Source organism: Festucalex cinctus, chromosome 13 (assembly GCF_051991245.1).
Source record: "Festucalex cinctus isolate MCC-2025b chromosome 13, RoL_Fcin_1.0, whole genome shotgun sequence".
NCBI classification, from domain to species: Eukaryota; Metazoa; Chordata; class Actinopteri; order Syngnathiformes; family Syngnathidae; genus Festucalex; species Festucalex cinctus.
The window spans coordinates 2,737,085-2,761,043 of NC_135423.1; the positions used below are offsets into that span (position 1 = coordinate 2,737,085).

Here is a 23,959-nt window from a genome sequence, read left to right on the forward strand (position 1 = left end):
AGAGCGGGTGGATTGTGGAGCGAATTCCAGTGGGAAATCTTGGAAATGGCCCGAGTCAGGCCTTGAAAGTGTACTGCTCTAAATGGGGACGTACCGCGGCAGCAGGCATCACTTGGCCGCCGCAGTATCGATTACCAATACGAGGCGTCTGCTTCTCTTTCTCAAGCACACTCGACTCGGCTCCCCCTATTGAACTCCTTTGCGGCACAGCAGCGCGTCGTCTAGCTGCAAGACCAAACTAGTCAAGCGCCGACTTGCCTCGGCGGCGCTGCAGTCGAACGAAACACCGGCGCGGCGAGCTCACCGGGGTGTTTATTGAAGGGCCCGACCCGACCCGCCCGCCCTGTGCTCATTAAATTGATTCATGGATTCAATAAGTGGGGCGCAGGCAAGCAGGTGTGCATGTCGGGGGGGTTGCGCGGCGGGGCTCACCAGCATCCATCACACTGATCAAGTATCTTCGGTGGCCTCTCCCTGCAGATGTTGCAACGCTGTGAAACGCTGTGTTTCATTTGCTTTTTTAGGGGCTTGACAAACCTCAAATGCAGCTTCTTTTATTTTTATTTTTTTGTCATAGGTTAGATATATGCAGTCGGTCCCTGCTGGCCTCTGAATAGAAAAAAAAAAATCCATGTAGGCTATAATTGATACTGATTACATTGTGGAACAATTAAAAAAAAAAAATTCTAATGAATAAAACTAAAATGGGCATGCTGATTCCAAAATGGCTGCCACTTTTTTCTAGCACGTCAAGTTTTTTTCTCTCCAGATATTACCCTAATCAAATCAGAATTCCTCTGATTAGCTGTAGTCAGACTGTAGTAATAAGATGATTGGCCTCATTTAAAATGGTAAAAACAGCAGTCAGACCTAATTCAACAAAAGTTTTGTTCCCTAAACCTCATGCAAATAAATATTTATCCTGATATTTATTTGGAGTTAATGAGAGGCTCTTTAAATTGCAGCAGGTGTGTGCTGACCTCCTTTGAGCATGAATGCAACTGGTTAATTCTAAACACAGCCACATACGCAGTTATGAGAGGGTGTGTAGACTTGTGCAACATCATGATCTTGCGTTCTTTACTTCTATTTCCCCTCAGCATTTTTTCCCATGTAACATTCATGATAGAAAACATTCTGAAATTATTTTTCTTGATTAAAAAAAAAAAGTTTTTGTAAAACAATTTAAAATCCACTGTCTGCATTGAGCGTAGTAGTGTCCTCATCCTGACTCGTTTACCTGTGCAGCATTTGAGGCCAATTGAGGCTAAAGAAAGAGCCCGGCGGAAAGAGACACCTCATCTCGCATCGGAAGCGAGAAGCCTGATCTAAAGCCTTGTCTGTTTTTCTTTTTTGTTCAGAGGCTTTTTTTGATGTCGCGCCACCATCAGATTATCTCGCCTCCTCTGAAGAAGTGTGAGGAGAGGACAACAAACAGCCTCCAGTTAAACCGTCGCATTTCCTTGTCACCTTGGAAGTTGTTTGACTTACTGTATTTATTTTAGCTGAACGATTGGGGGAAATTTTCTTCCAGGTGGCTCTAAACGAGGAATGTGATTGAATGTGTTGAGTTAAAAATTGTTCTTATAGTATATTCAGCTGGTATTGTCAAATAATTGACTTTGGGAAAGAATTCTTTAAGATTATTTGGGATTAGTGCTGTCACTGTCGAATCTTTTTAAATTGATTATCCTAAAAAAAAATCTCTATCTATCTATCTATCTATCTATCTATCTATTTATCTGTTTTATCTTCTCTACATATGCATTATTAAACACCAACAAAATTAGCCTGTGCTAAACGGTTAGCAATCGCGATTAGCATTAGCATGCTAGCGATAACCACTTGAGGTAAACAAACACTAATGACAGTACCATTTAGTTCACACATCTTTACTGTATATCTTATCTATATTACACATGTAATAGTGTCTTAAAAGTATCAGACGATGCTTCAACATTATTCCACGAGTAGACAAGGTTAGCGCTAGCTGTTAGCTAGCTACATGAGGTCAATAACTCCTGTTCTTGTCTACTTCTGGGCACGATTAGTGCACGACTATGCTCTAATGGCTAAGTGATGAAAGCCTAAATCCGAGTGGCAGGTTATATTTGGGAATAATTACAGCCCACATGCTTTTTTAGGATGTTCAGAACTTCATTTCCTGTGTTTTGGGGAAGCTTTAATAAAACCCCATAAAGTCAGTAATTGTTTTTAAGCAGACAAATAACACTACATGGTGCAGTAACAGAAGGAGCTTTGAGGCAGAAAATTTAAGTCGACTTATTTGAAGTCACATTGCTTTTTTTCTCTCAGCCCTATTTGGGATGTGTCATGGCCAGTTGACGAGTCCAAGGTTCCCACATAATATACCTGAATCAACTGAGAATGGATATGTTTTTCCATCCCATTGGGAACAAAAAAAAAAGAAGAAGCATCATTTGGTATCTTCAAAGTGGATTTAGCCCTGACCATCTGTCCCCTTCACATTTGCGAGGTCACGGTCATTTGCGTTGCCATTTTATCGTGACCCGCTTGTCGCGACCTCAGCCGGCCAAAACAAGCAAGCAAGCGAACGAGCCGAGAACTGGGAGGCCATGACAAGCTCCTGCCAGACTTAACCCGCAGCGGAGTGCGTTTCGCTTGCCGTGGCCTTTGTTCTGTTTTAATGTCACGCAAATGTCACTGACCAAGCACTTCATTTCAGTGAATTCTGAATGCGCTGATGAAGGCTTGGATTGTAATGATCGGTAAACATCATTTCTCAAGCAAATGGAAGCAACCTGCGCTGAAATGTTGCAACAGAAAAGCCAATTTTTATTTTTTATTTATTTTTTTAATTTGTGCAGGGTATAGAGGCCTGTATGGCTCAAAAAGTGCGTAAAAAAAAAAAAAAGTCCATTTAAGGGTCTAAGCAGTGCTGAACAGTGGTTGTATGCGATACTGTATCGACCGGTAGTACGTTTTGGTTTGACAGGGTTGAGAGGCGTTAGCAATGTGAATAGATTTTTGTGACTTTTAAGTGGTTTTGTGCCTTTTCTTCCTTTGTAATATTAATGAGTTAAAAAGCAGAAAAGAGATTTGGGCCGTGTTCATAAGGAAATGGCAAATACTTTAGTGGGTGTTAAAAAAAAAATCGATTCGGCGATATATCGCGATACTACATCGCGCGATTCTCGAATCGATTCAATAATAGGCAAAATCGATTTTTTTTTTTTTTTTTTTTTTTTTTTTTTTTTTTTTTTTAAGGATTCACACCTTAAGCATGGAAGAATGTTATATGAACGGAACATTAAGCCTTAATATTTTATTTTAATGCTGTTTAAACATGAAACAGATTACAACCTCTATAAGACTGAAATTTCAGATAAATAAATAATACATTTTCATATAAATCTTACACTCTACAAGCTTACTGATTAGTATTTTCTAAATTTGAATGGAAAAAAATCGCAACAATCGACTTATAAATTCGTATCGGGATTAATCGGTATCGAATCGAATCGTGACCTGTGAATCGTGATACGAATCGAATCGTCAGGTACGAGGCAATTCACACCCCTAATCATCATACTTAAAGTTATTGTTCAGCTGCTGATGAAAAGATATCCAGTAACGATATCCAAATTTTGCGATACAATAACACAAAATTGTGGGGAGTATGGAGATATTAACAAAGGTCACGCTATAGTAGAAAAAAAATGAGCTCATACTAAAAAAACAAAAATAAAATAAAAATCACAATATTGTGCTTTTGTACAAAACAGCAATGCATATAAACAACATACAATCTCTAATTACACTTAAAGGGACAGCCACATGAATTATCAACATTTTTTTAGCTTTTAGCCGTGTTAAAATGCTAATTCCTCACCAAACACATGATGGCAGTGGTTGTTTGTTTGCCCCTCCATATGAGAAATTCTAGGCCATTCCGCCTTCCAAGCACCAGCCCCTCCCACCCTGAGAAAACGAGTGAGTGCTCACTTTATGACATCATAAGGTGCGGCCCCACCCCCGCACCGCCTCTAAACACACCCACCAAACACACCCACCTTCTCTGAGACCATTCCATGATGCCTACAAGTACGATGCTTGCCGTTTTTAAGTAAATTAAACATCTGTGCATACCAGCGACAGGGTCTAAATTTAGCACTTGCGTGAAATTCACATGTGCAATTAAGACTTTAAAAGCATAGTTGTCACCCCCTTAGGAGCATGCGTGTGCGCGCGTGCTGGCGAGCGTGTGTAGTCGAGCACCTGGAGTCCAGGGACACTCCATCAACATGACGGCCCTTTAAGGCACCGCGGACGACTAAACTCTCTAAAAATATATATCAAAGTCAGCGCGCTCAGATCACAGCAAGGCGACGGGCGCCTCTCTCCGCTCGCTTTAGAGCGGGGGGAGAAAAAAAAAAATCGAAATGAAGACTTCAGCGCAATGAGAGAGAAATTAACAAAGTGACGGCGGCATCACTCAGCTGGTGGTGTCGACGTGACGCACGGCACTTGAAACAAACGCACCCTCTCACGCTGTGAGCGCACGAGTGCTGCTCTGTGTTTCAATTTGCACGTTTTTTTTTTGTTTTTTTTAAACCATAGTGCGTAATGAACATGTTCATAGAATAAATCCTGGGTTAAACTCTCACCATTTTCAAGTCGAGGCTTGCTGAACTGAGGTCTTGCACAAAATGCTCACGTTAAGTCATTTTCATATCTGACTTTCGATTTCGATGATATTTTTAGCTGAATTATTCCTGGTGGGGAAAAAAAAAAAAAGTCTCATTCCTTCATCATGCCATCTTGCAGTATTACTGGAAAGCTGTGGTGAAAGAATTACCGCCCCCTTGTGGATTATCCATGCACTGCATGTATTTCATCGCTACGGTATGTCACAAAAGTATGATAAACTTCTCACATTTCTGCAGATATTTCATTACAAATTTTCATGGGAAGCACTGACGAAATGACAATTTGACACAATGAAAAGTACACCTAATAGTGTACATTTATTGTACCCTGAAAATAACTCAAAATACAGCCATTAACTCATTCACTCCCTATATTCACTGAAGCAACTGGATTTTGACTGATTTTGCAAGGCCCACAGAATATTGTGTTATATTGCTATAAAAAAAGAAAAGAAATGGAACCTACCAAAAGAAAGATTAAAGTTTTTCTTCTTTCACCAGGAACAAAAAGTATACTGTATTTCCATCTGTTTCCGTTTTGCAGCAATTAGCATTAGAATATAGTTTCATCATTATTCACAAACCTGTTGAAAACAGCTTGTTGCAACATGGCCCTGGCTGATCTCTTATACTCTGCTGCCACCTGCTGGCCTTTTTTTTGTAATAACTACCATTGCTTTAAGCCACCACTTCAGTTCACCTGCATCAAAGTCTTCTATGTGCTCTAGCATTAAAAAAACCCCCAAAAAAAACCCCAAAAAACCCCAAAACAAAACGTATAAATACGTAGGGAAGAACAAAATATTAAAAAACATATTTACACATTTTGGGGTTTGAATAAGTTAATAGCTAACCCCTTGGTAACAAACGTGAGTACACCCCTGAGAGAAAATGCGCAGTGTCTGTATTTTCATTTTAAAGGAAAAAAAAATAAAAAAATCATCTCAAAGTATCACATTTGATACGTTTGGTGTTAAAGCATTTTAAAATCTTAAAATGGTGTCAATGAAAGTGACTGCAAATGTTTTCCTCCTCCAAATGTGCATTCAACATAACATTTAAAATAAAATAAATAAATAAATCAATCAATAAATCACTGTCTCCAAAGGCTGCCCTCCGACTTAGCGGCCTCATCATTCATGCCTGCGACTGTAACATGAATGTCCTGGTGACCATTATGGTTATTGATGGCGGCGGCGGCGGCGGCGGCTGCGGGGTCATTATGCATGCTGGGGGCGAGCGTGTGCTCTTCTCCGTGCTCTTGAAACTCATCTGGGCTTAAACAACTCCCGATAGGACGCGCACATCCACCTGATGAATCCATTAGCATGTGTATTACGGTTTGCATTTGAACGCATCCTCTGTGATCCGATTGAACTGCATATATTCAGAAATTCTCCTATTTGCATTTCATCCCCAAAATTGACCTATTTGTGTCTGTTTTTTAATCATTCTGTAAGATGCAAAGCCCTGACAAATAAGAAAGTAATTGGTATCAAGGAAGTATGCTAAAGTGGTAAATCTCAGAGAGGCTTTGCCACGTGTATGTTTTTGTCCTGCTGCGTGGCTAAAAAATGGCCGCCGGCTCTTGTTATTGCTTGAAAATCGCTATTAGGCCTATATATACATGTTTTGTTGCATTTTTGGAAAATCATCATCTGTTAACTACAGAAGAGGATAAGGGCTAGAGAAGAGGAAAAAAATAGGATTGTGACTTTACTCTCAGAATTCTGACTTTATTCTCAGAATAGTAACTTAAAAGTGAGAATTCTGAGTTTTTTCTCAGAATTCTGACACTAAAGTGAAAATTCTGACTTTATTCTTAGAATTCGGACAATCACAGAATTCTGACTTTATACTCAGAATTGTGACTTAAAAGGGAGATATCTGAGTTTATTCTCACAATTCTGACTTTAAGTCAAGTCAAGTCATCTTTATTTATATAGTGAGAATTCTGAATTTAAAGAGAGAATTCCGACTTTAATCTCAGAATTCTGACTTGATTCTCAGAATTCTGACTTTAAGTGAGAATTTGGACTTTAACCTCAGAATTCTGACTTTATTTTCAGAATGTTGACTTTCTGACTTCCCCCCCACAATTCATAGCTGTATGTCCCAAAGTCATAATTCTGAGATTAAAGTGAGAATTCTGAGGTTAAAGTCAGAATTCTGACAATAAAGTGAGAATCCTGCCAACCTTTATTTTTTCTCTCTCTCTTCACTGGCCCTAATTCTCTTCCATAGTTAACCATTTGTTTTGAAATGAGGATCATAATTGAATTGTTTTTCATATTTGGGGGTTAATGTACTGTATTTAATTTTTTTGTGCACCCGTGTCACACTCCAGAGAGGCGTGACCCCGAGCAAACACGGACGGAGATTAGTTATCGACTCGGTTACAGAATGTCACGTCTGCGTTGCGTTATACCGTACGACGTCATAATATTATTATATAACATCATAAAAAAAAAAAAAAAAGCACATTAAAGCTGACACCGGGGAAAAAAAAGCCTTGTGGCCTTTTAGGACATCCTCGGGAAGGAATTTATTCTTACAGGGCTCTGCATTATTTCTTTTTATTGACATCAACACATGAATTGCGAGCTGTCGTATAATCATACTCAATAATAAAGTCTGATTCATGAAGTTTGGAATCGCTGGCGTAAACACACAAACATGAGGCGGATTTTCTTTGCGCCGGAACAGTGTGTGATGCCCAAGGTTCCTTTCAGCAAACCGTGTGAGCCACAAGCAGCCGGCGTGTCAGCATATTTTTAATCATAGCACAAAACAACAACATACGCTTCATGAAAGAAAAGCGCTGTGAAAAGTTGTACTAGTTTTCAGCAAACTGTCAAACTGCCTTTCAGTGTTTGGTCAAAACGACGTGCGGATCATTTTTAACGACCGTGAAATGTCAGCGAGAAAAGCCGCGTGGCTTGTATGGCGGATTCACAAACTGTGTTTTACACATCCACCCTTTTACACACTTTTTTTTTTTTTTACACACTATAAAAAATTTATTTTTAACGCAAAAGACTAAAGTTAAAAATAACAATAGCCAACGTTCTTCTTCTACGTTGTAAAATCAACATGACTATATAACCGATATGCATTTTTTTTTTTTAGGCCGATGCCGATACCGATTATTGGCAGAGGAAAATACAGATTACTGATTAATTTGCCGATTATTTAAAAATATATAAAATGGATAAATATATAATAATTATTATTTAAATATATTATTTATTTATTTTTTATAATTATATTATTTATTATTATTTACTGGTATTATTATTATTATTATTAAAACATACGCTACACACTTGCTAGTTGCTAATCCGTAGCAAGCAAAATGGTGCCTTCAGGGTACTTTCAGAGCGTCAGAAACTTCGGTTTTCTTCTATAAACGTTTTTTTTTTTTTTTTTTTCTTTCTTTTTTTTTGAAGAGCTCAGAATTGTTCATTCGGTAGTCTTACCGATTCAACGTCTTGTCATCATTGCTCTTTTTTTTTGTTTTTTTTTTTTGAAGAGCTCAGAATTGTTCATTCGGTAGTCTTACCGATTCAACGTCTTGTCATCATTGCTCTTTTTTTTTTTTTTTTTTTTTTTTTGAAGAGCTCAGAATTGTTCATTCGGTAGTCTTACCGATTCAACGTCTTGTCATCATTGCTCTTTTTTTTTTTTTTTTTTTTTTTTTTTTTTTTTTGTGTGTATGTGTGCGTGCGTGCGTGCGTGCGTTTGCGTGCGTGCGTGTGCGTGCGTGCAAATACGTATAAATTTATACTCATTCATTCACCTAAAACCTTATAAATATCCCATTACCCTTCGCCTTAACCAGGTACTTCAGAATCTCGCCAGAGTCGTGAGATTTAAATGGTCAGGAGACCAGAGAAAAGGTCAGAAAAAAAAGAAATAAAGAGAAAAGAAAGGTAAATCAAAGTGACATCCAGCACCGACCAAACACTTCCTGCCTTCCCCATGATTACAAAATCAAAGTCTTACGCCAACCCCGGAAGCCTCTAAATTCCAGCAAATTTAGCGAGATCTCAAGAGCCCAGAGGAAAAACTAAAGAGAGGAAGGAGGGAAGGATCGATAAGGCAGAGTGAGATCAATAGAAGCCAGTACATCCAATCCATCAAAGTGAAGTCCAGCACCAACAAGACCCCTCCTGCGTGGTTACAAAACCAGAGTCTTATGCCAACCCCAGAAACCTCATACCTCTAATAAATTAAGATCTCAAGTGACCAGAGGAAAAACTAAAGAGAGGAAGGAGGGAAGGATAGATAAAGAAAAGTGAGAACCACAGACACCAGCACCAACTGATTCAAGGGGCTGTGGGAGGGAGAGGGTACTTCTGTTGAGTTTCAGTAGATGCTGGTGCGACGGATCTGGCATGCATAAGGACCACCACCGAAGAAAGAAGCCGTCAACCGCGGTCCAGCAAAGCGAGCACCCCCCAACCCCCCCCCCCCCCGAAATCCCCAGGCCGCGGCAGCACCAAGGCCACCCCCAAGCCACCCGAGCGGACACCGACCCAGACACCCGGAACACCCCCGCCCCAGCCCCGGCCCACACCCCCGAGCCCAAGGCCGCAGAACGAGGCCCAGCGGGCCCCCACAGCGCCCCACCGGTCCCCAGCCCCCATCCCCCCACGACCCCCCCGCACCCCACCCAATCCCGCCATCCACCACGACCCAGGCCCCACCACCCCCGACCCCCAAACCCCCGAACACACCCCGACCCCCAGCACCCAACCCCCCACCCACCCCCAATCAAGCCGCCCCCCCCCGACGGCCGCCACCCCCCCCCCCCCCGCGAACCCGGCCCCCCGCGAGAACCCCCCCCCCCGGAAACCGGCACCGGGCAGCAGCGCAGAGAGGGAAGATGTGCCCACCCCACCTCCAGCCGCGCGAGATTTGCACAGCGGCGGGAGGGGGGAAGCAGAGGAGGAAGCACCAGGGGAGAAGGCGGAACACCAGAACACCGAGCCCGGTGGGGAGAGGCCCCGGTCGTCACGCCAGAGTACTAGTGACACCTAACCCTGTTACTGAGTCCGCCAGCTCGACTGGCGAGCTCTACCCTTACACCGTGAATGTGGCCCCACCCAGTGTATATACAAGTGTGTGCGTGTGGTGCATTAAAATTGGGAGCAGGTGAGTCGGAGCAGAGGGAAAAAATTTCCCCTACTCCGACACACCCGTATCCCTACAAACGTTTTATGGGGGAAAAATAATCGGCCAATTGGCCGATTGTTTTGGCCGGTGTTTGACGGCCAATAATCGGCCGATTATAATCGGCGGCCGATTAATCGGTCGGGCCCTACATCTAAATAATCCATTATTTGATAATCAGGTAGTTGTCAGTGATTAATGTTTTCGTTAGCTGTAAAAACCAATAAAAATAAGCTGTTCAAAAGTGTTTGTTTTTAAGGAGCGAATTTTATTTCATCACTCTGGCTTCTTTGCAACTCCTGCACTGTTTTCCTTCTGTCACTAAATTATTTTTGTTTATCGTTGTGCATATCAATGAATAAATTAAAAAAATGTCTGGCATAATAGTATTTGCTAATTGCTTTCGTCCGCGCAAACATTTAGTGGTCTCTTCAAAGGACGGAATGGAAAGATTTGTTGCAAATATTTCTCGAAGCGTCTTTTGTTGAAGTGGATGCTTGCTGATGGACGAGTGAGAGAGCGTTCAGACAAACGCGTGCATGCGCCCGTGGGAGCGCGTTACCATGGGGACAACAGTCGGTACGAGGAGGTATTAATCATCCTCGCGGCTGATTAGCGCGCCGGGAATGTCAGGTGCGTCGCGTCCTCTGGCTTTCTTGACACCAGAAATTGCCTACAACGCAGTCGACGTGCGTTCTTTACTTTGCAAGGATCCGAGCTCCCTTCCATCCAAGGAGGGTACAGAACGTGTTCACCTCGGAACGAGAGCGACACCCACGCGTTGGCGGCCGCGGCTCCAAACTCCCGACATCAGTGGAATGCGCCGAGCCTCCGAGGCCCAATTTATTGGCAACGTGAATGCGATGCAGCGCCTCGTTCTGGATTCCGTGAATCGATAGGGGGCAGCGTGTCTCCGGAATGTTGAGTGCTGAGTGTGAAACGCGAACTTCCTGAGAATCAGCCATGCAGCACTCTGTAAAAAGTGTCAAACTTTGGGGAGACAAGAAAAACTGCAGTCACTCAAAGTTTTCTTCAATTGTTCGATGCGACCAGCTTCGACTACGACCCAAAACCAATCCACTTTTCCTGCGCAAATTTAGAGATGATGAAAAAAATGTAAGTCGCATTCTTAAATTCTTGAAACTTTAGAGCCAAATTTTGAGATACAAAAGCACAAGATGGTGGCAAGGACCTCAACTCATTTCGCAACAAGCAGCAGTTCGACATCGGGCTGGGTATCGATTCAGATTTCTAGAATTGATTCGATTCACAAGGACCCGATTCACGATTCACAACAATTTTAGATTCAGTTGAGGAATTCACGCAGTAGCCATTTTAGTCAAAATTACCAATGCTGCAAATAGTAGGGATGTCACGATAAGCGCAATATCGTGATATTAAAACTGCCACGATATCGTCGTAGTCATGCTCACGATATTTAAATGCAACACATCTGTTCAAAACTTCAGGCTGATTTCCATTTGTGCAGTTCTAGCGCCCTCTGGTGGCTAGTTTTTTAGTGCAATTTCATTTTTATGAGGGATGTTTTGGCCCTTCTATGTTTAAAATCTACACTAATTGTAAGATGAAGGGGAACGTAATATGCATTTGAAGCAAGTCAATATGTGGAGGAACACAATGTGTGCGTGCATTAACCACATAACGTAATAATAACATAATATTAATAAAACATAATAATAATGATAACAACGATGTTGTGGACAAAAGCACAATATTGTGCTTTTTTCAGTATGACATCATGTTTTTTTACAATGCTGTGACCTTTTTTAACTATCGCCAACCTCCCAACAATATCGTGATAATTATCGTATCGTGAGCTCCATATCGCGATAATATCGTATCGCGATATTTGGATATCGTTACATCCCTAGCAAATAGTAGAAACTTCTTACTCTAATGTAATGCATTCGTAAAAATATGAATATATCCCTTTACCTGGACAACAGCCAATCAGATAATTCCATGTCAGTCCTGTTACCCACATGTCTAGCCACAACCAATCAGATCGATTCCTTGGCTATAAAAAAGCCTTCTGAGAAGTGTGTGTCTTTGTCGGATTATTACCACTGTCTCTCTGTGCAACTCTCTTTGTTTCTCGTCTAGTCAAGTTTGTTCCACGCCTCTCGATGTGAATAAATAGTTCAAATCTTATTTGTGTCTGCGCTTTGGGATCCAAATCCCAGCACATACTCGATGTCAAGCAAGTAAACGGTTATCAAAAGGAAAAACCCACAAAAAAAACCAAACAAATTCAATCTAGCGGCTTTCATCCAGGAACAAAAAAAGAATTCTCAACTTTTGATTGGACTGTTAAAAGTGATTCTTTGCGATTTGTCACCCGCCAAGCGAAGGGAAAGCTAACGCACAAGTGCAGAAAGGAAGTATTTGCGGTTGAGAACAATCAATAGACGTATCAGTGGGCCACTTCCAACCGCTGCCCTGCATCAAAGCCTTCGACTGCGGGGGGGTTCCTGATCCAGTGTGCCGTGTGGAAGCGGCGGTGCATGAGTTGTTCTAAAAAAAAAAAAAAAAAAAACAGGGGACATGAGATCTAACAATGGTTAGATATGCAGCAATGCGCCAAGAAATCCGTCGTCGGTGGGATGCTCGGACTCGACTGGCTCTGTAAGTCTAATACCCCCGGGGGGTTGTGCAGATATCCCGCATAATAACCCGCAGCTCCAAAGGATGAAGTCGGCGGAACTCTCGCTTTCTCTCCTCCAACCCCCAAACGATTGTATGCCCTCAGTTTTACAGCGCGCGCTTGGCTAAAGCCGCCTCTGCGATTGCCGATCAATTTTATGCACAACAGAACCACGGGCCGCTCTTCTAATTGTGTTTGCGTTAGATCTCTTTTTACGGCAAACAGAGCCGAACCGCCCGCTTCCCCTCCACTGAACAAGAAAATGGGGCCCGGGCTTGGTTGGCAGCGGGGAGGATAAATTTGCCACTCCTCGGAAACAATCACACGTCTGGCGGAGTGCAAATGTTTACGGCGCGCCGTGCAAATACGAGCGGCGAGAAAAAAAAAAAAAAAGCGTTTTACGAGTCGGAACTATTTGGAAATAGCTGTTAACATCTGTGCTAATGCTCTCGGACTAAAGATGGAAGTTGGGGGAGCGATCAATCATGCGGCTAAATGCCAGGGGGATGCGCCCCCGCTGACTGCCCGGGCCGGCACGCGATCTGCCCCGCTGCCCCGACAAAAGCCGTCAATCTGTCTCATCCAGGTGTTGCGTGGGCGGCCGAGGAGCGAAGCGCACAACAGCCGGATGGTCCGACGGAACGTCACATGACATAGCAACACAGACTTTATATAAGGAAGCCGATTTTGCATTGGAAAAGCCCTTTTGATTGAACCAAACCAAGCAGTTCAATTTTAAAGGCATCGTTTAGGTTGGCATTTTAAATTGTCCCACATATTGAGAAAATATCAAATTCTTACCATGTCAAATGGAATCGGAATCCCACTGAATTGATACTAGGCCAGTGCTTCTCAATTATTTTCTGTCATGCCCCCCAAAGTAAGAAGAAAACATCTCATGAACCCCCCCCACCCCACCCCCACGCGACTAGAAATAGTATCATTTGTCTATAAAACACTGCATCCGTATTAACATATAAGAGAATAAAAAAATAAAAAAAAAGAAAGAAATATGGACCAACTTACAACAAATAATAGCTTTATTAACTGTAACAGAAAAGATTTAAAGTGCATCTGAAATTCAAAAATAAAATTAAATCCTTAATTAAACTATAAACATTTTTTTGACTGACCATGTCAAACCATATGATACGGAAAAATAAAATGACATAAAATCAATACATAATAATGCATTCAAAATGATCACCAACATTAACTCAGGAGCACAATATTAAAAAAAAAACTTTAGCCTGCAAAACAAAATATAAAATCATTTGTGCTGATTTTTTATTTTTTTTTATTTTTTATTTTTTGCTGTGTGCAAAGCGCGCATGTTCAGTGCAAAAAAAAAAAAAAAAAACCTACACCACCAAGCGAATGCTCCCTGCGCACACTCTGCCAATAATGAGAGCGCCACTGCCCCCTAATGTGGTGGAGGTGCAATTGCACTTTATTCTAGGACAGTAAAAAAACTAAAAAAGTATGTTCCCCAAGGTCAAACGCGCCCCCCTTGTATTTACACGTTATTGGGAGCAAATGAGTTAACAACATATGTAAAGAAAAAGTACATGGGGGAACATGAAAACTCAAAACAGGATAAGCTGAAATCAAACCCGAGCCTCACGACCGCGAGGCAGACGTGCTAACCGCTCATTCAGCGCGCTGACAAAATTAATTTGCGAGAGCACCTGCGTTTTATAATACGACACATTATGCGATATTTCAACGTAATGGAGGAGTGGGATAATAGCACATCATTTGGAATTTGGGAACACACCATTTGGCACTCCGCAGGTGATGCGAAGATTGAAGTGGCGAACGTCGGCGTGTTCATTTTTGAATTATTAACCACGGGGCCTTCATCCCCGCCGCCACCGCTGTTTTTAATTCAGTCGGGCTGACCGGGGGTCCGCCGCGACGCCCCAGTCAAGACGCGCCGACCAAATGCGGCGCGAGCGGCTGCATGCCAATGAGCCTGTTACCGCCGCCGTCCATCCGGCACAAATAAATTGGGGTTGACTTTGCGAGGGGCCTTGAAGGAAGAGGCGGCGAGACGGAGAACGAGACGGGTAATATTCACGCCGGATGAGAGGCGGCGGTCACGTAGGGTGAGCGAGGAAGAAGGAGGAGAATCCCTGCGATTCCAAGATCTCTTTCCATTAATGAGAAGTCCGTCACATACATCTCATGTATTTGTGATCGTGTATTTGATTAAATTGAAGAGCAAAGCCTGATATAAATATTCATCACGTGCTAATATTGCTCCAAAGAGAAAAATGTAAAACATCCTGAAGGCGATCATTAAATTTTGAAGGGACTTGCAAGATATATCGTGATGCAAGCTGCTCAATTAGTCATTCAAGGGCGAGGGACCGTGCTACTTAGCATCACGCTACGTAAGTGTTGTCACAATACTAAAATCTTGACATTGATAACTATTCCTTATTAATAAGTAGGCTACCTCGGTCACTATACTGAAATGCTACCATGGCAAAAACATAAAACATCAGTGACACGCTCTTTCGTGTGTTGTTGGGTTTATAATTACCGTAACATTGATTCTGGTTTTCGTTAGCGCATTTAGCATTAAGCTAGTGGACGTTTGTTGTTAAATTCTCACATTCAGGGTGGTCATTAAAATAACAATAATGAAAACTTGTGGTATCAATATATTATTTTGGCTGGGGATGGGCGAGTACCGATACCAGGTATCGGTATCGGGCCGATACCAGCCTATTTTTCAAGTACTCGAGTACTCGAGACACAGACGAGTACAAGCGACCGATGGCAGAGAGGGAAGACGTTAAGTGAGTCCTCCTTGCCTGTAAGTGGCGCTAGCGTGCAGCAGTTTTTCACCAAAACTTCACCGGTTTGGAAATACTTCAAAATTGGGAATCTTAAACAAAAAGAGCATTTTTGTGTTTTATTTTGAGCGTTAAGACTATTGAAGAGTGACTGTGCTGTTTTTTTTTTTTTGTCAAAATTAAAGGAAATGTATTTGTTTAAAAATATCTTTTAGTGATTTTTTTTTATTTGTCAAAATGTACTACTGGTATCGGCAGTTGGTATCTGTATCGGTGAGTACTGAGGGTCTGAGTATCGGTGTCGGTATTGGTCTGGAAAAAAAAGTGGTATTGAACATCCCTAGCAATCAGTGACACACTGTTCCATGTGTTGTTGGGTTTTTAATTACCGTAACATTGATTCTGGTTTTCGTTAGCACATTTAGCATTAAGCTAGTGGACGTTTGTTGTCTTGTTCTAAAATAACAATAATGAAAACTTGTGGTATCAATATATTATTTTGGCCATTGAGGTATGGCGGTAGCTACTCTTCTTTTTTAAGTACCGGTATACCATGTAACAGTAATGCTACGAGTATGAATATTACTACTGTAAGTTCAGCGTGAGGGGAGTTGTCCATCGGGAGTTAGCAAAAAGTGCCTTACTGACCGTCCATTTCAGGCTGAAATGAAACGGAAAAAAAACCCATGATGATTCGTGTGATGATATACTTCCGGTGCCGAATTTGCTCACGACGAATATGTCACGTTTGATCGCTGGATTGAAATCGCTTTCAACGGCCGAGTGCCAAGACCAACACTTCTTTCGTTCAAGAAAGTGGGTGTGGCTTGCCAAGCTAGGCTAACCTACCACCCGTTTGTGTGTGTGGGTTTTTTTTGTGGTACTTATCTGCCATTATTAGCTGAAAAATTCACTTGCCTACCTAAATGCCAAAAGCCATGGTAATTATAAAAATAGTAATTGGTGTCTATGTATTTCCTTGTCATTTTTTTTTTGCTTAATTTCTATTGTGCAAGGTGGTAGCGGACAAATTCTAGCAAGTATAGTGCGCCTGTGCTCGTGTGCTGCTGTTGGCTTTTCTTCCTCATGAATTATGTTGAGTTGTTCCGTTTTATCTCGACTGTGCAAGCCGGCGCTTATCATGAATAACTTTCAAAATAACAAACACTAATTAGCTGACAACCAATGGCACGAATAGCGTGGCGGTTTAAAAAAAAAAAAAAAAAATGTGTCGAACAACAACGTGACCATATTTCACGTTCGAGTGCGACAGTCAAAACGGGGAAGAGGAGTTACGCCGACATGAGAATAAGCGGTCAGCCGAGAGGACGAGGAAGTCGCGCTGGTGGGACTGACGCGATCCGTGCACGTGCGTGCGCGTGCCCCGTGGGCAGCATGATGAATGAGGGGCGCAAGGCTGCAGCAGCCCATAAATCAATATCCCCCCCTTTCGTTTTAAGCCTCCCAATCCCGAGCGCGTCTTCTCGTTTCCACGATGATGGCGGGACAACCCGGAAACTAATGCGGCGCTATTCCCCGACGGCTAAAGCTGTTTGCCGCCCCTCCCACGGATTCTCGCGGCCCCTCGCGGCAAAAGCAAACTCGACTAGAGTCTTCCTCCGGGGCGAGGTGCGTACTACCTCCTAAATGCATCGCTCCAACTCCATGAATGATTTATCACTGGAGGCTCCCACGAGCCAATGAATTGCGAGCATTAATCCCTTGCACGCATCGTTCCCGCTTACATTACCGCTGTACAATATTCATGCGGCTTAGCGCGATAGAACAAAACGAGACCAAGATAAATCATTTCAAAACTTTTTTTTTTTTTCCACCGTGATTGTGACCTCTGACCTCTACAATTCAATTGGGTGGGGAAACATCACGTGGGGAAGTAAACAAGTGAGATAATGTAGTTGCACACCCTCTTATAGATGAGGATGTGGCTGTGTTCATAATCGGTGCGCATGCAAGTTGCATTGCTCATCTGAGGACTGCTTGTGAAATTACAAATTTTATATATTTTGATTGTGGCCGGCTGATTAATTAGTATGACATTACAATTTTATTTTTTTATTTATTTTTTTCTTTCAAATCATCCCGCGACCTAAATCCCTTTGCGGGCCTGATCCGGCCCACGGGCCGTATGTTTGACAACCCTCCTTTAAGCAGTTATGTTACAATTAGTGGTAAAGACTACCTGGCCCGTTTTTTATTTCATTTTATTTCCATTACAGTTGCTATATTTGCACTTTGTTTACATTTCAATTGTGGGGTAAAAAAAAAAAAAGGTAGCTTAAATATTGTTGCTGCAATAAAAGTGCTCTTATTCCAAAGTGTCAATCACAAATCTGTTGTTCTGTAATTATTACCAATATCGTCAAAAATATTGTCACCGCAAATTTCTTTGAAATATCGTGATATAATTTTTAGGCCATATCACCCACCCATACTTCAGAATGAACCAATTACATTCGTTCAGGCAGGAGAAGGGTATAAAATAATTTCCAGTCAGGATGTTTTATTTTATTTTATTTTATTTTATTTTATTATTCACATTAACCCGTGGCTCTGAAACTTAAAAAAAAAGAAAAGAAAAAAAAAGTGCATATTTTTGGAATGTTAAAGGAATCCAGAGTGAAAACAACAATAACGACACCAAAAATAATAAGACAAGCCCGAGTAAGAATATGCAAAGTTCACTCAGGAAGGCCCGAATTTTGAGCCGTGAATCTCTTGCAGTGAAGCAGATTTGCTTAACCACTCCCACACTGTGCTAGATGCTGAACAGTGACCACCCGACCTTGAAATATAAAAAACACATTCAAAGCGCAAACCGGTGGCCAAACTATTGACAAAGTGAATGAGAAATAAATTGCTGTTTTCCTGTTTATCTTTCCGACGCAGAAAGGAGCCTTGACATGCTCCGCTTGGCCTGTTTGCTTGTTTTTCAACAACGCATGCTTTAAGGCAAAGCGCTTTTATTTTTAGAGCACATTTCATACGCGAGATAACTAAATGCACTTCACATGATTAAAAAACACATTTAAAAGTAGTAATACGTTTATATATACTCAACAAAATATAAACGCACCACTTTTATTTGTGCTCCCGTTTTTTAATGAGAAAGATCTAAAACTTCTTCCAAATACAGAATATCACAATTTCTCTCAAATATTGTTCACAAACCAGTCTAAATCGGTGATAGTGAACACTTCTCCTTTGCCGAGGTAATCCATCTCACCTCACAGATGTGCCATATCAAGACGCTGATTAGACACCATGATTAGCGCACAGGTGTGCCTTAGACTAACCACAATAAACGGCCACTCTGGAAGGTGCAGTTTGGTTTTATTATACAGTCTAAGGCACACCTGTGCACGAATCATTGTGTCTTATCAGCATCTTGATATGGCACACCTGTGAGGTGGGATGGATTATCTCGGCAAAGGAGAAGCGCTCACTATCAAAGATTTAGGCTCGTGAACAATATTTGAGAGAAATGGTGATATTGTGTAGTCTATGAGGTGCCTTTGTGTTTTTTTTGTTGTTGAGTATATTTATATTAAGTACTAGGGATGTAACGATTTCCAAACATCACGATACGATATCGCGGTATGAAGGTCACGATACAATAATTATCACGATATTGTGTGGGCATTGGCGATATTTAATAAAAGATTACAATATTGTAAAAAAAGAGAGCTCTACTAAAAATATTGTGCTTTTGTACATAACAACAATGCATATAAACCACCTACAATCTTTAATAACAATATTGAGGCACTTACTTGCTAATGCAAGCACACATTGATCGCTTCACAAGCAAATTCGGTTCCCCTTCATCTGACAATTAGTACAGATTTTTAAACATAGAAGGCCAAAACATCCCTCATGAAAATTGCACTAATAAACTAGCCATTAGGGGGTGCTAGAACTGCACAAATGGAAATTAACCTGACTTTTTTTAACAGATGTGTTCCTTTAAAATATTGAACATGACGATGACAATATTGTGGCAGTTTTAATATCGCGATATCACGATATTGCCCTAAAAGAACTTACAGTGCAAGAAAATGTTTTGGAATATTTGGAAAGAAAAAATGCTGAATCATAGGTATGTAAAAAATGTTTTTTACATGGCAAAACATTTACACGAGAGGCTGATTTGATTCTATTGACATCTTATTCCCATGTGCATGCAGCATAACAACTACATGCTGCTTCACCATGTTTGCTTTGAACAGATTGACTTGAGTCTGTAGATAACAGAGCCCTAATGAATTTATATTGCATCAGTATCTCTTTATGTGTGAACTGTAAAGACTTTAGAACTGTGGTCCCACATATCAAAAAAATAAATAAATCCCTATTTTCATGACCAGCACAAATCTAAAGTGCAGTTTAACTGTGCGCACACCGTTCGTCTGGCGTGTTTTTCGTGTGTACGGATTGTCGAGCACTTGTTCCGCCTCCGCCTGCCATCAAGCGGTCGAGTGAAAATACGGGATTGGAGTTGACCCGCTTGCACTGCGTGACAAGGATGTGAGCTCGATTGACTGACTTGACAGCCGGCGAGCGAAGACGAAACGTAGAACGTGAAGCCGCGACGACAGCTCTGCCATCGAACCCTGCCGTCGGAGGGTGCGGAATTTGTCACGCTCGATCGGAGCCTGGATCGACTCCGAAAGAGCCGCCGCCGTCGCTCTTTAGTTACTCTCCCCGACAACGTCGGAGTCCCAATATTTGCTCGGAGATAAAGTTGCGAGAGTGTGTCGGCGATGGCGTTTTTCGAGGGCCGTGCGGACCTCCCGCCGGAGGCTCGGAGAGAGAGAGAGAAAGCAATCTGACGGCGTTGCTGTCGAAGAGGACACGAGTGGAGAGAAGGTCAACACGGCGAGAGGAAAACAAACCCGAGGATCAGATTGTCGGGGAATACAAGCTGTGATAGGGTTGAACCCTTTCTATAGGAAGTGAGTGACAGCTACCACGAAATACAAAATAAAAGTTATTTAAGTTTAAGTTTAAAATTAGAACTTACTAATAAAAGAAGGTGCAGTATATTAAAAAGATTTAGCGAACATGATGATAAATATTTTAGGAAATGGTGGTAAATTTGGATAATAGCAGATACGGACAACTTTGTAAGGTATCAGGTACTCGGGGAGGCTGCGGATACCAGCTACCAATACCTAATGCAAAAAAAAAAAAAAAGTAAGTCCTCCTTGGCAGTAGGTGGTGCAATACTGCAGCATTTTGATATATCGCTCAACCATTATTTTCTTCTTCTTTTTTTTTTGTGCATTCCTGTTAAATGAAATGTTATATATCAAAAGTACTCGACTCGAGGCATCTGTACTTATCTGAAAGTATCTGAAACAGTGAATACTCATAGTGGTATCGAACAGCCCTACTGTTTCATAAATTGTGCAGTTATTTTGGAATTATTAATTATATTGAATTTTGCAATGAAAGTAATTTTATTTATTTATTTATTTATTTATTACAATTTAAATCTATCAGTAATGTTGTCCACACTCATTCGTTGTTCTATCAACACAAGCTCTGTTTCTCGTCCCCTAATGAGCAAAGTGCCACAAAACTTTGTAGGAATCAAATCTACATGCCGCATGTTTAAACTCTTTCTTTTCATTAACATCCTCTGCAAACAGGCAAAACCAAACACATCTCGTCCACAAAAGCCCTCGACGGCCAAGTCAATCGTCTCATTTGCAATTTGGGCTATACGTGACTGCGGCAGCTGCCGCGTCGCCTGATTGATTCCCAGACCGGTGAAATTCATTCGGAGATCTTCGCTCTGATTTTTTTTTTTTTTTTTCTTTCCCCCGTCGCTTTTCGCCCGCCCCATCCAGTCAGCTGAACGTCCTTCAACAACAATCCTGGACTGATTAATGAAGCCGAGCCGTTTGAGAAGGCGGCCCCGGGCCCGCGCAAATTGAACATCGCATTCTTTTCGGAATCCATCTCCTTCTCGCGCAGAAAGCACGCACCTATTAAAATGGACTCGCAGATTTTTCTCGGTGCGCAACTGTGTGACCAGATGTTGTCTGACAGCTTCATGGTGCCACAAAGACGCTGTGGGCATTTCAAAGCTTTTATTGCAGATGGATGAAAAAAAAAAAAAAAACTAAAACAGGAACGAGCCTCAGAGCCGACTCAATGTACATATTAGCATTTTAGAATTTCTGTCTTTTAAGAATATTACGCTAATAATTTCGGTGGCAATAATCGTGTTAGGAAATGATCACCGTTTGATCTGGACTTGCAAACTAATTAGAGCTCATCACAGGCGGCTGAAGGCGCCAAAGATGGCGGGGGGCCACCTGTGTCACGCTGATGGAGAGCATGTGTCCGCGGCCACCCGTGACCTTCCCTCCCGCGCTTCTTAACCAGATCAATTACGTGTCGAGAACAGACGCGGCGAGAAAGGGGAGACGGTAAGCCCGTGACCTTGTCAGAGCGCCGGCGGGGTCACGGTGAATAATTCCTTTGGAGCGCTGTCAAAAGCTAACGGGGTTGAGATCTGGTGCGGGCGGGGTGGGGAAGACCAACAAAATAAGCGCAGAAGGGCGAGATCGGGAGGAAAGTCGCAAATGTTTTAGATTACTGTTCTCAAACTTGCGTGATTTTTTTTTTTTCCAAGGACCCACTCATATACCCAGGGCTAATTAATCAGAACGACCTTGCGCACTGCCAATTTTCTATTTAAAAAAAAAAAAAAAAAAAAAAAGCATAATGTTGCAATCAAGTTACATTTTTTTTTTCAATGTCATCTTTACAAGACCAGACTTTTTTTGGGTGAGGGTCAGGATGACATCACATAGCTTCTGACATCACAGAGCATCTAACCAGTTGAAACTAGATGCTGGTTACATCAGTTCAAAACAGACACTTGATCTCACGTCATGCAGTGCGTCTTGCATGACCCTAGTCATGACAGTAAACGTAACCCTTACATGACCCTAGCCATGACAGTAAGCATAACCCTTGCATGACCCTAGTCATGACAGTAAGCATAACCCTTGCATGACCCTAGTCATGACAGTAAGCATAACCCTTGCATGAGCCTCGTCATGACAGTAAGCATAACCCTTGCATGACCCTAGTCATGACAGGAAGCATAACCCTTGCATGACCCTAGTCATGACAGGAAGCATAACCCTTGTATGACCCTAGTCACGACAGTAAGCATAACCCTTGCAAGACCCTAGTCATGACAGTAAGCATAACCCTTGCATGAGCCTAGTCATGACAGTAAGCATAACCCTTGCATGACCCTAGTCTTGACAGTAAGCATAACCCTTGCATGACCCTAGTCTTGACAGTCAGCATAACCCTTGTATGACCCTAGTCACAACAGTAAGAATAACCCTTGCATGAGCCTAGTCATGACAGTAAGCATAACCCTTGCATGACCCTAGTTATGACAGTAAGCATAACCCTTGTATGACCCTAGTCATGACAGTAAGCATAACCCTTGCATGACCCTAGTCATGACAGTAAGCATAACCCTTGCATGACCCTAGTCATGACAGTTTGGCTGACCTCGAGCAGGACCCCATAGTTTACGAAGCCCTTACTCTAAATCGAAGTATAAAGTATTATTTCAATATGACATTGGGGGAAAAAAGTGAAGTCACCTTACATGACCAGGCCATTCAGATAAATTGTAATTTTATTGTGGCCGCTACTGTTCAACTTAAAAACTGCAACATCGTTCATATAAATATAAAGAGTTACTGTTTTGATTTTCTGTATGTGACAGATGTGAGTTCTGGCCCTGTTGCTTATCGTCAGTGAGTGCATCCAATCCATCTGCTCTGTAAAAATATCAGGAGATGGGGTTGAACTTTGAAATGAAAAAGTTTAAGCACAAATTTCAATCAATCAATCAGTCAATCACCGTGCTGCCTCTGGTAAATACCCATTACAGACAAATGTGAAAAATGTAATTGTATCGGAGTTTTTTTCCGTCAATCACATGACGCCATAGACACGACCCCTGAAGCTCGCCGCTTAAGTGTGGAAAATTAGGCCGCCACATTTGTTCCAATCCAGCCCTCGGCGGCCATGTAAACACCGTTTTGGGCCACTTTCCTCAGCAATGATTAATGTTCGCTCTCAAGACTTTCACCTTCAGGTCGCCCCACACGACTGCTGAGATTACGCCTCCAACGGACCGACCAAGCGGCAGTGGTCTTTTTTTTTATGGTGGCCTGCCTGCTTTCACACACCATAATCACCTATAACGACTGCTTTTTCACCCATTAAAAAGCCTGAATATGAGTTTAAAAGCCATACTTATTAATCCGCAAGTATGTCTCCGAGGGCACAAATGCAACTTGGAGCCATTTGAACAGCTTGGCTCTGCGTGAATCCTCCTCTCTTAGAAGAGCTTATTACCTTTCGCGGCTATATTACTGCTCAAGATGGGCCCCATCACGAGTTTGCATATTTGAGATGGTTTTTAAAGAAGATGTTTTTTATTTCTTCTTCACAATTCAAAACAGTTCAAGGTGCCTTAGTGGAACTTCTGTGACATTTAATTAAACACCCCAAGGATCAAGAAGTACAATCAACCAACATCTGTTCTTGTTTGGTCT

General features: G+C 41.9%; 1 protein-coding gene across 4 annotated transcripts in view; it reads left to right on the plus strand.

The window, feature by feature from the left end:
• The window catches only part of cntn5 (contactin 5), a 211,790-nt gene that overhangs the window by 49,842 nt on the left and 137,989 nt on the right, over positions 1-23,959 (plus strand). The gene's annotated exons all lie outside the window — the stretch shown is intronic.